The 13606-nt window shown below is 30.7% G+C and overlaps 2 non-coding genes across 2 annotated transcripts; both read right to left on the bottom strand.

Annotated features, from left to right (window-relative positions):
* Window positions 1–5678: 5678 nt before the first annotated feature.
* Window positions 5679–5752, bottom strand: TRNAT-CGU (transfer RNA threonine (anticodon CGU)). Its single transcript has one exon. It is a non-coding gene; the product is annotated as a tRNA-Thr (tRNA).
* A 6379-nt stretch (window positions 5753–12131) lies between these two features.
* On the bottom strand, window positions 12132–12205 carry TRNAT-CGU (transfer RNA threonine (anticodon CGU)). The gene has a single exon. It is a non-coding gene; the product is annotated as a tRNA-Thr (tRNA).
* Window positions 12206–13606: the final 1401 nt, after the last annotated feature.

Below are 13606 nucleotides of genomic sequence, written 5' to 3'. Positions count from 1 at the left end.
ATTTTGTGTTTTTCTGATATGGACTTTTTCTAGAAATGTAGTACATTGTTCATCAAGTAAGCCTGGGTGAAAGCTACTACAGTAGTCACGTCTCATATTGTAATGAATCAACAACAAACTACACACTTAGTAGATGAAAATGAATCAAACTAAGGCACTGCTGAGGCGCCTTAACCAACTAAGCCACAGCACCACATGGAAAGAAGCATTTTTGCATGCTATTTTATGGAAATATCTGATGTTTACCTTAGCATCATTTTAATGCTAAAATATAGCTTATATTCAAGAAAGGAAATATTGCATTATTTTGTGTTTGTCAGATATAGACTTTATCTAGAAACATAGAACATTGTCCACCAAGTAAGCTAGAAAGAAGGCTGCTAAAGTTTTCACATCTCATATTGTCATGAATCAACAACAAACTACATAATAAGGTGATGAAAATTAACCAAACAAAAGTCACTGCCAAGATTCGAATGCAGGATCTCCTGTTTACTAGACAGGTGTGTTAACCGGCTAAGCCACAGCACCACCTGCCCAAAGTGTCATATAATGAAAAATTGTATATCTCATGTATTTTTTATGGTAACTTTTTTTGAGATCCTTAAAAAGGCCGATGCTTAATCGATTCTTGAAAAGGTAAAACTAAAGAAAAAAAATACAGTATATGTTTTCTTCTCTACATTCATTTAAAAATTATAGAACTGTTTTTCTTAAAATGGTTTGGCAAAGTCACTCTCTTATATTAATTTTTTGTAGCAGTTATTATAACATTCTCTTTAAAAGCATCCTACAATGGATTAATGTTTGCTTTTTTATGATACACAAACAGAAAAAATAAACTTGTAATTCAAATGAAGATCTCTATCTTCTAAATATAGAACTAATGTTAGTTTTTTTTCTTGAAGCTTGTTCAAGAGACTTGAAGCTTTTTTTTCTGGAAATACTTTCCTAACAGAAGTTTGCAAATGTTATGGAACTAAATATTGATTCATTTTTAAATAATTCTCCTAGCCTCTAGGACTAAAATGACTCTCCCAAATTATCTTGGTAAACATACTTTGCTTTAGATATTTTCACACTTCCTATGGACTTCTCCTTTTACTAAACTCCATTATTATTCTGGAGGTTGCTTAAACAGAATGCAAAGTATTTTCTAGAAAACTCTCATGTCTAACAGCATACATTTAATTCGAGTATATGGCTTATATCAAAACAGGAACATGTTTTGTTGTCTTCTAATATGGACTGCATCTAGAAATGAACTGTATTGCTGACCAAGTGAACTGGGGTGAAAGTTGCTCAAGGAATCACATGTCTTATTTCTTGTGCATCAACAATACACTACATGCTAAGATATGACAAGCAAATAAAAGGTACTGCTGAGATTTGAACTCAGGATCTCCTGTTTATGAGACAGGAACTTTAACCAACTAGGCCACAGCACCATATAAAAGCCCCTGTTTAATATTGAAAAACAATATATGGAAAGTATAATTTTTGGTAAAAATATTTGAAATGCTTTTTGAGACATGTATTTTATCAAAGTTTAAAACGGTTGGTAATTTTGAATGAATAAGTGACTAAATAAACATGTTTTTATTCTCTCCTTTCTTTTGTGAAATACAGGCCCTTATTTCTTACAATGTATTGCCAAGTGACTTTCTAGTATACTATTTTGTAGCAGTTATTATGGATTTCTCTTTAATGGAATCCTACATGAGAATTAGTGCCAGTATTTTCTGATGCTCACATAGTTAAAACATGAAGTAAAATTAAAATGTATCTTAAAAAGATAGAACAGTTTTTAGCATTTTATCTTTAAGCTTTTACAAGAAAAGCAAAGCAGTTTTGGAAACACTTTGTTAACACAATTTTGGATGTTATGGAACTAAATATTGTTTAATTTTCAATTGTTCTCCCAGCTGTTATGATAAAAATTACTTTCTCTATATTTATCTTAGAAAATGTACTTGTAACTGACATTTTATAAAATTCCCTGCATGATTCTCATTTGATTGCACACAATATTAATCATGGAGCTTGCTCAAGCATAATAAATGCTATTTTCTGGAAATTTCTGATGTTTACCTTAGCATCAGTTTATTTAAAAAAAAAATAGCTTATACTCAAGAATGGGAATATAGCATTATTTTGTGTTTTTCTGATATGGACTTTTTCTAGAAATGTAGTACATTGTTCATCAAGTAAGCCTGGGTGAAAGCTACTACAGTAGTCACGTCTCATATTGTAATGAATCAACAACAAACTACACACTTAGTAGATGAAAATGAATCAAACAAAGGCACTGCTGAGGCGCTTTAACCAACTAAGCCACAGCACCACATGGAAAGAATGTTTTTTACATGCTATTTTATGGAAATATCTGATGTTTACCTTAGCATCATTTTAATGCTAAAATATAGCTTATATTCAAGAAAGGAAATATTGCATTATTTTGTGTTTGTCAGATGTAGACTTTATCTAGAAACATAGAACATTGTCCACCAAGTAAGCCAGAAAGAAGACTGCTAAAGTGTTCACATCTCATATTGTCATGAATCAACAACAAACTACATAATAAGGTGATGAAAATTAACCAAACAAAAGTCACTGCCAAGATTCGAATGCAGGATCTCCAGTTTACTAGACAGGTGTGTTAACTGGCTAAGCCACAGCACCACCTGCTCCAAAGTGTCATATAATGAAAAATTATATATCTCATGTATGTTTTATGGTAACTTTTTTGAGATCCTTAATAAGGCCGATGCTTAATCGATTCTTGAAAAGGTAAAACTAAAGAAAAAAAATACAGTATATGTTTTCTTCTCTACATTCATTTAAAAATTATAGAACTGTTTTTCTTAAAATGGTTTGGCAAAATCACTCTCTTATATTAATTTTTTCTAGCAGTTATTATAACATTCTCTTTAAAAGCATCCTACAATGGATTAATGTTTGCTTTTTTATGATACACAAACAGAAAAAATAAACTTGTAATTCAAATGAAGATCTCTATCTTCTAAATATAGATCTAATGTTAGCTTTTTTTCTTGAAGCTTGTTCAACAGACTTGAAGCTTTTTTTTCTGGAAATACTTTCCTTACAGAAGTTTGCAAATGTTATGGAACTAAATATTGATTAATTTTTAAATAATTCTCCTAGCCTCTAGGACTAAAATGACTCTCCCAAATTATCTTGGTAAACATACTTTGCTTTAGATATTTTCACACTTCCTATGGACTTCTCCTTTTACTAAACTCCATTATTATTCTGGAGGTTGCTTAAACAGAATGCAAAGTATTTTCTAGAAAACTCTCATGTCTAACAACATACATTTAATTCGAGTATATGGCTTATATCAAAACAGGAACATGTTTTGTTGTCTTCTAATATGGACTGCATCTAGAAATGAACTGTATTGCTGACCAAGTGAACTGGGGTGAAAGTTGCTCAAGGAATCACATGTCTTATTTCTTGTGCATCAACAATACACTACATGCTAAGATATGACAAGCAAATAAAAGGTACTGCTGAGATTTGAACTCAGGATCTCCTGTTTATGAGACAGGAACTTTAACCAACTAGGCCACAGCACCATATAAAAGCCCTTGTTTAATATTGAAAAACAATATATGGAAAGTATAATTTTTGGTAAAAATATTTGAAATGCTTTTTGAGACATGTATTTTATCAAAGTTTAAAACGGTTGGTAATTTTGAATGAATAAGTGACTAAATAAACATGTTTTTATTCTCTCCTTTCTTTTGTGAAATACAGGCCCTTATTTCTTACAATGTATTGCCAAGTGACTTTCTAGTATACTATTTTGTAGCAGTTATTATGGATTTCTCTTTAATGGAATCCTACATGAGAATTAGTGCCAGTATTTTCTGATGCTCACATAGTTAAAACATGAAGTAAAATTAAAATGTATCTTAAAAAGATAGAACAGTTTTTAGCATTTTATCTTTAAGCTTTTACAAGAAAAGCAAAGCAGTTTTGGAAACACTTTGTTAACACAATTTTGGATGTTATGGAACTAAATATTGTTTAATTTTCAATTGTTCTCCCAGCTGTTATGATAAAAATTACTTTCTCTATATTTATCTTAGAAAATGTACTTGTAACTGACATTTTATAAAATTCCCTGCATGATTCTCATTTGATTGCACACAATATTAATCATGGAGCTTGCTCAAGCATAATAAATGCTATTTTCTGGAAATTTCTGATGTTTACCTTAGCATCAGTTTATTTAAAAAAAAAATAGCTTATACTCAAGAATGGGAATATAGCATTATTTTGTGTTTTTCTGATATGGACTTTTTCTAGAAATGTAGTACATTGTTCATCAAGTAAGCCTGGGTGAAAGCTACTACAGTAGTCACGTCTCATATTGTAATGAATCAACAACAAACTACACACTTAGTAGATGAAAATGAATCAAACAAAGGCACTGCTGAGGCGCTTTAACCAACTAAGCCACAGCACCACATGGAAAGAATGTTTTTTACATGCTATTTTATGGAAATATCTGATGTTTACCTTAGCATCATTTTAATGCTAAAATATAGCTTATATTCAAGAAAGGAAATATTGCATTATTTTGTGTTTGTCAGATGTAGACTTTATCTAGAAACATAGAACATTGTCCACCAAGTAAGCCAGAAAGAAGACTGCTAAAGTTTTCACATCTCATATTGTCATGAATCAACAACAAACTACATAATAAGGTGATGAAAATTAACCAAAGAAAAGTCAGTGCCAAGACTCAATTGCAGGATCTCCAGTTTACTAGCCAGGCGTGTTAACCAGCTAAGCCACAGCACCACCTGCTCCAAAGTGTCATATAATGAAAAATTATATTTCTCATGTATGTTTTATGGTAACATTTTTTGTGATCCTTAAAAAGGCCGATGCTTAATCGATTTTTTAAAAGGTAAAAATTAAGAAAAAAAATACAGTATATGTTTTCTTCTCTACATTCATTTAAAATTATAGGACTGTTTTTCTTAAAATGGTTTGGCAAAGTCACTCTCTTATATTAATTTTTTCTAGCAGTTATCATAGCTGTCTCTTTAAAAGCATCCTACAATGGATTAATGTTTGCTTTTTTATGATACACAAACAGAAAAAATAAACTTGTAATTCAAATGAAGATCTCTATCTTCTAAATATAGATCTAATGTTAGCTTTTTTTCTTGAAGCTTGTTCAAGAGACTTGAAGCTTTTTTTTCAGGAAATACTTTCCTAACAGAAGTTTGCAAATGTTATGGAACTAAATATTGATTCATTTTTAAATAATTCTCCTAGCCTCTAGGACTAAAATTACTCTTTCCCAAATTATCTTGGTAAACATACTTTGCTTTAGATATTTTCACACTTCCTATGGACTTCTCCTTTTACTAAACTCCATTATTATTCTGGAGGTTGTTTAAACAGAATGCAAAGTATTTTCTAGAAAACTCTCATGTCTAACAGCATACATTTAATTCAACTATATGGCTTATATCAAAACAGGAACATGTTTTGTTGTCTTCTAATATGGACTGCATCTAGAAATGAACTGTATTGCTGACCAAGTGAACTGGGGTGAAAGTTGCTCAAGGAATCACATGTCTTATTTCTTGAGCATCAACAATACACTACATGCTAAGATATGACAAGCAAATAAAAGGTACTGCTGAGATTTGAACTCAGGATCTCCTGTTTACGAGACAGGCACTTTAACCAACTAGGCCACAGCACCATATAAAAGGCCCTGTTTAATATTGAAAAACAATATATGGAAAGTATAATTTTGGGTAAAAATATTTGAAATGCTTTTTGAGACATGTATTTTATCAAAGTTTAAAATGGTTGGTAATTTTGAATGAATAAGTGACTAAATAAATATGTTTTTATTCTCTCCTTTCTTTTGTGAAATACAGGCCCTTATTTCTTACAATGTATTGCCAAGTGACTTTCTAGTATACTATTTTGTAGCAGTTATTATGGATTTCTCTTTAATGGAATCCTACATGAGAATTAGTGCCAGTATTTTCTGATGCTCACATAGTTAAAACATGAAGTAAAATTTAAATGTATCTTAAAAAGATAGAACAGTTTTTAGCATTTTATCTTTAAGCTTTTACAAGAAAAGCAAAGCAGTTTTGGAAACACTTTGTTAACACAATTTTGGATGTTATGGAACTAAATATTGTTTAATTTTCAATTGTTCTCGCAGCTGTTATGATAAAAATTACTTTCTCTCTATTTATCTTAGAAAATGTACTTGTAGCTGACATTTTATAAAATTCCCTGCATGATTCTCCTTTGATTGCACACAATATTAATCATGGAGCTTGCTCAAGCATAATAAATGCTATTTTCTGGAAATTTCTGATGTTTACCTTAGCATTAGTTTATTTTTTTTAAAAATAGCTTATACTCAAGAATGGGAATATAGCATTATTTTGTGTTTTTCTGATATGGACTTTTTCTAGAAATGTAGTACATTGTTCATCAAGTAAGCCTGGGTGAAAGCTACTACAGTAGTCACGTCTCATATTGTAATGAATCAACAACAAACTACACACTTAGTAGATGAAAATGAATCAAACTAAGGCACTGCTGAGGCGCCTTAACCAACTAAGCCACAGCACCACATGGAAAGAAGCATTTTTACATGCTATTTTATGGAAATATCTGATGTTTACCTTAGCATCCTTTTAATGCTAAAATATAGCTTATAGTCAAGAAAGGAAATATTGCATTATTTTGTGTTTGTCAGATATAGACTTTATCTAGAAACATAGAACATTGTCCACCAAGTAAGCCAGAAAGAAGGCTGCTAAAGTTTTCACATCTCATATTGTCATGAATCAACAACAAACTACATAATAAGGTGATGAAAATTAACCAAACAAAAGTCACTGCCAAGATTCGAATGCAGGATCTCCTGTTTACTAGACAGGTGTGTTAACCGGCTAAGCCACAGCACCACCTGCCCAAAGTATCATATAATGAAAAATTGTATATCTCATGTATTTTTTATGGTAACTTTTTTTGAGATCCTTAAAAAGGCCGATGCTTAATCGATTCTTGAAAAGGTAAAACTAAAGAAAAAAAATACAGTATATGTTTTCTTCTCTACATTCATTTAAAAATTATAGGACTGTTTTTCTTAAAATGGTTTGGCAAAGTCACTCTCTTATATTAATTTTTTCAAGCAGTTATTATAGCATTCTCTTTAAAAGCATCCTACAATGGATTAATGTTTGCTTTTTTATGATACACAAACAGAAAAAATAAACTTGTAATTCAAATGAAGATCTCTATCTTCTAAATATAGATCTAATGTTAGTTTTTTTTCTTGAAGCTTGTTCAAGAGACTTGAAGTTTTTTTTCTGGAAATACTTTCCTAACAGAAGTTTGCAAATGTTATGGAACTAAATATTGATTCATTTTTAAATAATTCTCCTAGCCTCTAGGACTAAAATGACTCTCCCAAATTATCTTGGTAAACATACTTTGCTTTAGATATTTTCACACTTCCTATGGACTTCTCCTTTTACTAAACTCCATTATTATTCTGGAGGTTGCTTAAACAGAATGCAAAGTATTTTCTAGAAAACTCTCATGTCTAACAGCATACATTTAATTCGAGTATATGGCTTATATCAAAACAGGAACATGTTTTGTTGTCTTCTAATATGGACTGCATCTAGAAATGAACTGTATTGCTGACCAAGTGAACTGGGGTGAAAGTTGCTCAAGGAATCACATGTCTTATTTCTTGTGCATTAACAATACACTACATGCTAAGATATGACAAGCAAATAAAAGGTACTGCTGAGATTTGAACTCAGGATCTCCTGTTTATGAGACAGGAACTTTAACCAACTAGGCCACAGCACCATATAAAAGCCCCTGTTTAATATTGAAAAACAATATATGGAAAGTATAATTTTTGGTAAAAATATTTGAAATGCTTTTTGAGACATGTATTTTATCAAAGTTTAAAACGGTTGGTAATTTTGAATGAATAAGTGACTAAATAAACATGTTTTTATTCTCTCCTTTCTTTTGTGAAATACAGGCCCTTATTTCTTACAATGTATTGCCAAGTGACTTTCTAGTATACTATTTTGTAGCAGTTATTATGGATTTCTCTTTAATGGAATCCTACATGAGAATTAGTGCCAGTATTTTCTGATGCTCACATAGTTAAAACATGAAGTAAAATTAAAATGTATATTAAAAAGATAGAACAGTTTTTAGCATTTTATCTTTAAGCTTTTACAAGAAAAGCAAAGCAGTTTTGGAAACACTTTGTTAACACAATTTTGGATGTTATGGAACTAAATATTGTTTAATTTTCAATTGTTCTCCCAGCTGTTATGATAAAAATTCCTTTCTCTATATTTATTTTAGAAAATGTACTTGTAACTGACATTTTATAAAATTCCCTGCATGATTCTCATTTGATTGCACACAATATTAATCATGGAGCTTGCTCAAGCATAATAAATGCTATTTTCTGGAAATTTCTGATGTTTACCTTAGCATCAGTTTATTTTAAAAAAAAATAGCTTATACTCAAGAATGGGAATATAGCATTATTTTGTGTTTTTCTGATATGGACTTTTTCTAGAAATGTAGTACAATGTTCATCAAGTAAGCCTGGGTGAAAGCTACTACAGTAGTCACGTCTCATATTGTAATGAATCAACAACAAACTACACACTTAGTAGATGAAAATGAATCAAACAAAGGCACTGCTGAGGCGCTTTAACCAACTAAGCCACAGCACCACATGGAAAGAATGTTTTTTACATGCTATTTTATGGAAATATCTGATGTTTACCTTAGCATCATTTTAATGCTAAAATATAGCTTATATTCAAGAAAGGAAATATTGCATTATTTTGTGTTTGTCAGATATAAACTTTATCTAGAAACATAGAACATTGTCCACCAAGTAAGCCAGAAAGAAGGCTGCTAAAGTTTTCACATCTCATATTGTCATGAATCAACAACAAACTACATAATAAGGTGATGAAAATTAACCAAACAAAAGTCACTGCCAAGATTCGAATGCAGGATCTCCTGTTTACTAGACAGGTGTCTTAACCGGCTAAGCCACAGCACCACCTGCCCAAAGTATCATATAATGAAAAATTGTATATCTCATGTATTTTTTATGGTAACTTTTTTTGAGATCCTTAAAAAGGCTGATGCTTAATCGATTCTTGAAAAGGTAAAACTAAAGAAAAAAAATACAGTATATGTTTTCTTCTCTACATTCATTTAAAAATTATAGAACTGTTTTTCTTAAAATGGTTTGGCAAAGTCACTCTCTTATATTAATTTTTTCTAGCAGTTATTATAGCATTCTCTTTAAAAGCATCCTACAATGGATTAATGTTTGCTTTTTTATGATACACAAACAGAAAAAATAAACTTGTAATTCAAATGAAGATCTCTATCTTCTAAATATAGATCTAATGTTAGTTTTTTTTCTTGAAGCTTGTTCAAGAGACTTGAAGCTTTTTTTTCTGGAAATACTTTCCTAACAGAAGTTTGCAAATGTTATGGAACTAAATATTGATTAATTTTTAAATAATTCTCCTAGCCTCTAGGACTAAAATGACTCTCCCAAATTATCTTGGTAAACATACTTTGCTTTAGATATTTTCACACTTCCTATGGACTTCTCCTTTTACTAAACTCCATTATTATTCTGGAGGTTGCTTAAACAGAATGCAAAGTATTTTCTAGAAAACTCTCATGTCTAACAGCATACATTTAATTCGAGTATATGGCTTATATCAAAACAGGAACATGTTTTGTTGTCTTCTAATATGGACTGCATCTAGAAATGAACTGTATTGCTGACCAAGTGAACTGGGGTGAAAGTTGCTCAAGGAATCACATGTCTTATTTCTTGTGCATTAACAATACACTACATGCTAAGATATGACAAGCAAATAAAAGGTACTGCTGAGATTTGAACTCAGGATCTCCTGTTTATGAGACAGGAACTTTAACCAACTAGGCCACAGCACCATATAAAAGCCCCTGTTTAATATTGAAAAACAATATATGGAAAGTATAATTTTTGGTAAAAATATTTGAAATGCTTTTTGAGACATGTATTTTATCAAAGTTTAAAACGGTTGGTAATTTTGAATGAATAAGTGACTAAATAAACATGTTTTTATTCTCTCCTTTCTTTTGTGAAATACAGGCCCTTATTTCTTACAATGTATTGCCAAGTGACTTTCTAGTATACTATTTTGTAGCAGTTATTATGGATTTCTCTTTAATGGAATCCTACATGAGAATTAGTGCCAGTATTTTCTGATGCTCACATAGTTAAAACATGAAGTAAAATTAAAATGTATCTTAAAAAGATAGAACAGTTTTTAGCATTTTATCTTTAAGCTTTTACAAGAAAAGCAAAGCAGTTTTGGAAACACTTTGTTAACACAATTTTGGATGTTATGGAACTAAATATTGTTTAATTTTCAATTGTTCTCCCAGCTGTTATGATAAAAATTACTTTCTCTATATTTATCTTAGAAAATGTACTTGTAACTGACATTTTATAAAATTCCCTGCATGATTCTCATTTGATTGCACACAATATTAATCATGGAGCTTGCTCAAGCATAATAAATGCTATTTTCTGGAAATTTCTGATGTTTACCTTAGCATCAGTTTATTTAAAAAAAAATAGCTTATACTCAAGAATGGGAATATAGCATTATTTTGTGTTTTTCTGATATGGACTTTTTCTAGAAATGTAGTACATTGTTCATCAAGTAAGCCTGGGTGAAAGCTACTACAGTAGTCACGTCTCATATTGTAATGAATCAACAACAAACTACACACTTAGTAGATGAAAATGAATCAAACAAAGGCACTGCTGAGGCGCTTTAACCAACTAAGCCACAGCACCACATGGAAAGAATGTTTTTTACATGCTATTTTATGGAAATATCTGATGTTTACCTTAGCATCATTTTAATGCTAAAATATAGCTTATATTCAAGAAAGGAAATATTGCATTATTTTGTGTTTGTCAGATGTAGACTTTATCTAGAAACATAGAACATTGTCCACCAAGTAAGCCAGAAAGAAGACTGCTAAAGTTTTCACATCTCATATTGTCATGAATCAACAACAAACTACATAATAAGGTGATGAAAATTAACCAAAGAAAAGTCAGTGCCAAGACTCAATTGCAGGATCTCCAGTTTACTAGCCAGGCGTGTTAACCAGCTAAGCCACAGCACCACCTGCTCCAAAGTGTCATATAATGAAAAATTATATTTCTCATGTATGTTTTATGGTAACATTTTTTGTGATCCTTAAAAAGGCCGATGCTTAATCGATTTTTTAAAAGGTAAAAATTAAGAAAAAAAATACAGTATATGTTTTCTTCTCTACATTCATTTAAAATTATAGGACTGTTTTTCTTAAAATGGTTTGGCAAAGTCACTCTCTTATATTAATTTTTTCTAGCAGTTATCATAGCTGTCTCTTTAAAAGCATCCTACAATGGATTAATGTTTGCTTTTTTATGATACACAAACAGAAAAAATAAACTTGTAATTCAAATGAAGATCTCTATCTTCTAAATATAGATCTAATGTTAGCTTTTTTTCTTGAAGCTTGTTCAAGAGACTTGAAGCTTTTTTTTCAGGAAATACTTTCCTAACAGAAGTTTGCAAATGTTATGGAACTAAATATTGATTCATTTTTAAATAATTCTCCTAGCCTCTAGGACTAAAATTACTCTTTCCCAAATTATCTTGGTAAACATACTTTGCTTTAGATATTTTCACACTTCCTATGGACTTCTCCTTTTACTAAACTCCATTATTATTCTGGAGGTTGTTTAAACAGAATGCAAAGTATTTTCTAGAAAACTCTCATGTCTAACAGCATACATTTAATTCAACTATATGGCTTATATCAAAACAGGAACATGTTTTGTTGTCTTCTAATATGGACTGCATCTAGAAATGAACTGTATTGCTGACCAAGTGAACTGGGGTGAAAGTTGCTCAAGGAATCACATGTCTTATTTCTTGAGCATCAACAATACACTACATGCTAAGATATGACAAGCAAATAAAAGGTACTGCTGAGATTTGAACTCAGGATCTCCTGTTTACGAGACAGGCACTTTAACCAACTAGGCCACAGCACCATATAAAAGGCCCTGTTTAATATTGAAAAACAATATATGGAAAGTATAATTTTGGGTAAAAATATTTGAAATGCTTTTTGAGACATGTATTTTATCAAAGTTTAAAATGGTTGGTAATTTTGAATGAATAAGTGACTAAATAAATATGTTTTTATTCTCTCCTTTCTTTTGTGAAATACAGGCCCTTATTTCTTACAATGTATTGCCAAGTGACTTTCTAGTATACTATTTTGTAGCAGTTATTATGGATTTCTCTTTAATGGAATCCTACATGAGAATTAGTGCCAGTATTTTCTGATGCTCACATAGTTAAAACATGAAGTAAAATTTAAATGTATCTTAAAAAGATAGAACAGTTTTTAGCATTTTATCTTTAAGCTTTTACAAGAAAAGCAAAGCAGTTTTGGAAACACTTTGTTAACACAATTTTGGATGTTATGGAACTAAATATTGTTTAATTTTCAATTGTTCTCGCAGCTGTTATGATAAAAATTACTTTCTCTCTATTTATCTTAGAAAATGTACTTGTAGCTGACATTTTATAAAATTCCCTGCATGATTCTCCTTTGATTGCACACAATATTAATCATGGAGCTTGCTCAAGCATAATAAATGCTATTTTCTGGAAATTTCTGATGTTTACCTTAGCATTAGTTTATTTTTTTTAAAAATAGCTTATACTCAAGAATGGGAATATAGCATTATTTTGTGTTTTTCTGATATGGACTTTTTCTAGAAATGTAGTACATTGTTCATCAAGTAAGCCTGGGTGAAAGCTACTACAGTAGTCACGTCTCATATTGTAATGAATCAACAACAAACTACACACTTAGTAGATGAAAATGAATCAAACTAAGGCACTGCTGAGGCGCCTTAACCAACTAAGCCACAGCACCACATGGAAAGAAGCATTTTTACATGCTATTTTATGGAAATATCTGATGTTTACCTTAGCATCCTTTTAATGCTAAAATATAGCTTATAGTCAAGAAAGGAAATATTGCATTATTTTGTGTTTGTCAGATATAGACTTTATCTAGAAACATAGAACATTGTCCACCAAGTAAGCCAGAAAGAAGGCTGCTAAAGTTTTCACATCTCATATTGTCATGAATCAACAACAAACTACATAATAAGGTGATGAAAATTAACCAAACAAAAGTCACTGCCAAGATTCGAATGCAGGATCTCCTGTTTACTAGACAGGTGTGTTAACCGGCTAAGCCACAGCACCACCTGCCCAAAGTATCATATAATGAAAAATTGTATATCTCATGTATTTTTTATGGTAACTTTTTTTGAGATCCTTAAAAAGGCCGATGCTTAATCGATTCTTGAAAAGGTAAAACTAAAGAAAAAAAATACAGTATATGTTTTCTTCTCTACATTCATTTAAAAATT

This window comes from Taudactylus pleione, unplaced genomic scaffold, assembly GCF_031769625.1.
Source record: "Taudactylus pleione unplaced genomic scaffold, aTauple2 ptg000100l, whole genome shotgun sequence".
NCBI classification, from domain to species: Eukaryota; Metazoa; Chordata; class Amphibia; order Anura; family Myobatrachidae; genus Taudactylus; species Taudactylus pleione.
The sequence above is the reverse complement of the archived record's forward strand: the minus strand, read 5'-3'. Positions and strand labels throughout refer to the sequence as shown.